Consider the following 6000-nt stretch of genomic DNA (forward strand, 5'->3'; position numbering starts at 1 on the left):
GAAAATCGTAATGTGGGCAGCAGGCACCTGAAAATCGCAATGTGGGCAGCAGTCACCAGAAAATCATAATGTGGGCAGCAGACACCTGAAAATCGTAATGTGGGCAGCAGACACCTGAAAATCGCAATGTGGGCAGCAGTCACCAGAAAATCGTAATGTGGGCAGCAGTGACCAGAAAATCGTAATGTGGGCAGCAGACACCTGAAAATCGTAATGTGGGCAGCAGTGACCAGAAAATTGTAATGTGGGCAGCAGACACCTGACAATCACAATGTAGGCAGCAGACACCTGAAAATCACAATGTAGGCAGCAGACACCTGAAAATCGCAATGTGGGCAGCAGGCACCTGAAAATCGCAATGTGGGCAGCAGGCACCTGAAAATCGCAATGTGGGCAGCAGACACCTGAAAATCGCAATGTGGGCAGCAGACACCTGAAAATCACAATGTGGGCAGCAGTGACCAGAAAATCGTAATGTGGGCAGCAGGCACCAGAAAATCGCAATGTGGGCAGCAGGCACCTGAAAATTACAATGTGGACGACAGTGACCAGAAAATCGCAATGTGGGCAGCAGACACCAGAAAATCGCAATGTGGGCAGCAAGCACCAGAAAATCGTAATGAGGGCAGCAGACACCTGAAAATCGTAATGTGGGCAGCAGTCACCAGAAAATCGTAATGTGGGCAGCAGACACCTGAAAATCGCAATGTGGGCAGCAGACACCAGAAAATCGCAATGAGGGCAGAAGTCACCAGAAAATCGTAATGTGGGCAGCAGACACCTGAAAATCGCAATGTGGGCAGCAGTGACCAGAAAATCGCAATGTGGGCAGCAGTGACCAGAAAATTGTAATGTGGGCAGCAGACACCTGAAAAACTCACAATGTGGGCAGCAGTGACCAGAAAAAAACAATGCACCTGTTAAAAAAAAAACAATTCACTTACCTGACAGAAGTCTTCTCCTCTCCCAGCATCTGGCACGCAGCTCCACGAGTCCTCCTGCAGCACATCTCCCGCGCTGACAGGCAGAGTGCAGGGCTACGGCAAGATGGCTCCCGAAGCCCTGTACTGTAGTAGACACAAATAGTCTCCAGAGCAGGGCTTCGGCAGCCATCTTGCCATAGCCCTGCTCTGCCTCCCGGGAGAGTGCAGGCTGCGGGGAAGAAGCTCTACACCTGGCTGGGGGGTCCCGCAATTGAGAGGGCATCAGCGCTCCCCCCCACACAATGGCGGGCGGGCCCCGGGCCCCCCTGTGGCCGATGGGGATCCCGGCGCACACACATGAGCAGGCGGCAGCTGCACTATAACAGTGGCTGCCGCTGCTCAGATTCAGGAGGCACTTCCGGTCTAGGTGCGAGGGGTGGTTCCAGACACCCGGAACACCCCCTTCCGTGCGCCTGTGTAATACATTATCTGTCCTGTGTCGCAGTGCCCATCCTCCTTCCAAATCCACCACTCTTCCATTAGCACCATACATGCTGCCAGCATGGCACATGTGTGACTTCATACACACCATGTGGTATGCGATGGTGGCATGTATGCAGCTAATGGAAGAGCAGTGGATTTGGAAGACAGATGGGCACCGCAACACAGGACAGGTAATGTATAAATGCTCACACACATGCACATTTATACACTGGGGGTTTCATCACCTTCGTTTGTCCTAATACAGTGGGTTGCAAAAGTATTTGGCCCCCTTGAAGTTTTCCCCATTTTGTCACATTACTGCCACAAACATGAATCAATTTTATTGGAATTCCACATGAAAGACCAATACAAAGTGGTGTACATGTGAGAAGTTGATCGAAAATCATGCATGATTCCAAACATTTTTTACAAATCTATAACTGCAAAGTGGGGTGTGTGCAATTATTCGGCCCCCTGAGTCAATACTTTGTAGAACCACCTTTTGCTGCAATTACAGCTGCCAGTCTTTTAGGGTATGTCTCTACCAGCTTTGCATATCTAGAGACTGAAATCCTTGCCCATTCTTCTTTGCAAAACAGCTCCAGCTCAGTTACATTAGATGGACAGCGTTTGTGAACAGCAGTTTTCAGATCTTGCCACAGATTCTCGATTGGATTTAGATTTGGACTTTGACTGGGCCATTCTAACACATAGATATGTTTTGTTTAAAACCATTCCATTGTTGCCCTGGCTTTATGTTTAGGGTCATTGTCCTGCTGGAAGGTGAACCTCCGCCCCAGTCTCAAGTCTTTTGCAGTCTCCAAGAGGTTTTCTTCCAAGCTTGCCCTGTATTTCGCTCCATCCATCTTCCCATCAACTCTGACCAGCTTCCCTGTCCCTGCTGAAGAGATGCACCCCCCGGACATGATGCTGCCACCACCATATTTGACAGTGGGGATGGTGTGTTCAGAGTGATGTGCAGTGTTAGTGTTCTGCCACACATAGCGTTTTGCATTTTGGCCAAAAAGGTTCCATTTTGGTCTCATCTGACCAGAGCACCTTCTTCCACATGGTTGCTGTGTCCCCTACATGGCTTGTGGCAAACTGCAAATGGGACTTCTTATGCTTTCTGTTAACAATGCCTTTCTTCTTGCCACTCTTCCATAAAGGACAACTTTGTACAGTGCATGACTAATAGTTGTTCTATGGACAGAGTCTCCCACCTGAGCTGTAGATCTCTGCAGCTCGTCCAGAGTCACCATGGGCCTCTTGACTGCATTTCTGATCAGCGCTCTCCTTGTTCGGCCTGTGAGTTTAGGTGGCTGGCCTTGTCTTGGTAGGTTTACAGTTGTGCCATACTCCTTCCATTTCTGAATGATCGCTTGAACAGTGCTCCTTGGGATGTTCAAGGCTTTGGAAATCTTTTTGTAGCCTAAGCCGCTTTAAATTTCTCAATAACTTGATCCCTGACCTGTCTTGGACCGGTCTTGTGTGTTCTTTGGACTTTACGGTGTTGTTGCTCCCAATATTCTCTTAGACAACCTCTGAGGCCCTCACAGAGCAGCTGTATTTGTACTCACATTATATTACACACAGGTGCACCTATTTAGTCATTAGCACTCATCAGGCAATGTCTATAGGCAACTGACTGCACTCAGATCAAAGGGGGCTGAATAATTATGCACACACCACTTTGCAGTTATTTATTTGTAAAAAAAATGTTTGGAATCATATATGATTTTCGCTCCACTTCTCATGTGTACACCACTTTATGTTGGTCTTTCATGTGGAATTCCAATACAATTGATGCATGTTTGTGGCAGTAATATGACAAAATGTAGAAAACTTCAAGGGGGCCGAATACTTTTGCAACCCACTGTATTGTGCAATGTTAACGCTGTGCACCCGATTGACCATAACGGCCCAACATCTTGCAGCATGTCCGAACAACATGCTCTGCCCAACATTGGTCACATCATGGATCGGACATGCACTTGGCGGCACTGATTTTCATCCGATTTGATAACAATTATTAAATTGGATGTTTAATCACCTGCCAAGTCACTAGATGTACGGCCACCTTAATTAAACGCCGTGCTAGCTAAATCTGCACACTAACCATCCTATTCACAGACCTAGCTAACCAGCAGCTGCACAGTAATCCTAACAGTCTGTCCCTGCAGCTGAATTGTGTTATCTCTGTCTGCCCACGTGAGTCTCTCTTTGTCTCTCTATCTAGCTCCTTACATAGTGAGAAATGCAGCATGGAGTGAACACACACACCACACACACCACACACACACACCAAACACACACACACACACACCAAACACACACACACACCACACACACACACACACACCACACACACACCAAACACACACACACACACACACCAAACACATACCAAACACACACACACACACACACACACACACACACACACACACACACACACACACACCACACACACACCAAACACATACCAAACACACACACACACACACACACACACACACACACCACACACACACACACACACACACACACCACACACACACACACCACACACACACACACCACACACACACACACACACACACACACACCACACACACACACACACACACACACACACACATACCAAACACACACACACACACACACACACACACACACCAAACACACACACACACACACACACATACCAAACACACACACACACACACACACACACACATACACACACCAAACACACACACACACACACACACCACACACACACCAAACATACCAAACACACACACACACACACACACACACACACATACACACACCACACACCAAACACACACACACACACCTTTATAAATAACTGTGGGGACCTGTGCTGAGGCAGAGGGCAGATGTTTGGCATAATACACTCGGGCACACTTTATACATAACAACTGAAAAAGGAAGGAGCGCGCCATAGTGCATTAAACGTATTATGGGGTATTTATTGACACATACAGGTTGTACTCACAAACATAGAAGTTAAAATCGCATGTCAGCGGACAGCCAGCCGCTTCCCTCAGTGGTGGAGAGTAGCACGCTGTGGCCAGCAGCGCGAATTTCCGATGTCCTGGGCTCCGTCTCGCTGGGGGGTGGGCGTGGCTGGATTCAGTAAGCGTGTGACGTCATGACGCGTTTCGGCGCGCTGCGCCTTCGTCAGATGACGTCTACACGCTTTGGAGGGCCTACTAATAGTCTCTCTCCGTTGGGTCGCCATGGCGACTGGAGGAAGCTAAAACAAACTTTATTGTTCCGTCGTGTGGGGAGGGGGGGCGGGTGTATTGGCCAGCACGTCATCCTCCACCACTGTAAACAATTCTAATTCAAATAAACACATGCAGAGCAAGAAGACCTTTACATACATAAAAAATATATATATGCGCACAATGAATAAAATCAATAAATAAACGAAAAGGAGTTTTTATATGTATGTACATAAAAATACGTGAAACTTAAAAGGTGTTTAAGTGATGATTGGTACTTCAACCATTTTTTCACACACATCCTGCTGCGCAAAGCTAAGCTGTCACTGTTACTAAAATAAGCTGCAAATGCAGCTGGCTATGGGCTTCATATCCGGGGCATCATAATCCTTCTCCCGTAGGCACAAATGATTATTACATAACTGTATGGCAGCTAGATATCATGTGCACTTGGGAAATTACGTAAAGTTTGTATTCAAATTGATGGCTAAGGGATAAAACATCACATTATTTTAAACCTAGACCCACCGACACATTAGGTGGTCTGGGGCTGGATTGGGGTAGGGGGGAAAAATGTATACTACTCATGGGTTCCTGTTTACAACAAAATTATTGTATAGAGAACATATATGTATAAAAAGTATAAAAGGTATATACACATGTGTGTGCACATGTATGGACTTTCTGAGCCTAATGTGCGAAGATCATGGGACCTATGGGAAATCGTGATGGGGCAGAGGGGTTGGCACCGGGTGAGGTTGGGGGATGGGGGGGAGGGGGGAAAGGAAAAATGGAAGGAAGGAACGTGGGGATGGAATGGGGGGAGGGAAGGGGCAAGGGTAGCTGTAGGGAGTTGGGTGGGGAGGGGAAAGGTGGAGGGGGAGACAGGGTGGTAAAGGAATGTCGTTCAGTTCCCCTGTCTTGTGCAGGCGGCTATTACCCCATCACTGTGGGGGTTGAGGCCTGTGGGAGCTGGTAGGTGCCTACCTAAGGACTGTATGGCCTAGACTATCCCTGGGGGGATGGTTGCCTGTGTTCCCACACTAGAGGGATAGTGTTGGTTCACCTGTAGGGAAGGGGAGGGGGGTAATAAACCTGCTATGGACCGTGCCTGTTATGCAGTATACTCACCACCCTCATCTAGTGTACAGTCCTGCTACTATGGGGAAGCTGAGGGAAAGAAAGGAAAAGAGGGATCAGGTTAATATACAGGGCAATGTACAATCACAACTGGTCAAGTCTAATACAGAATAATATTATATCACAGAAGTTAATCTATCACAGATAAGTTGATATCTCTAGGCCTTCGTTCAGACCCTTAGGACTGAGGGTGTCCA

The sequence above is a fragment of the Hyperolius riggenbachi genome, chromosome 1, assembly GCF_040937935.1.
Source record: "Hyperolius riggenbachi isolate aHypRig1 chromosome 1, aHypRig1.pri, whole genome shotgun sequence".
NCBI classification, from domain to species: Eukaryota; Metazoa; Chordata; class Amphibia; order Anura; family Hyperoliidae; genus Hyperolius; species Hyperolius riggenbachi.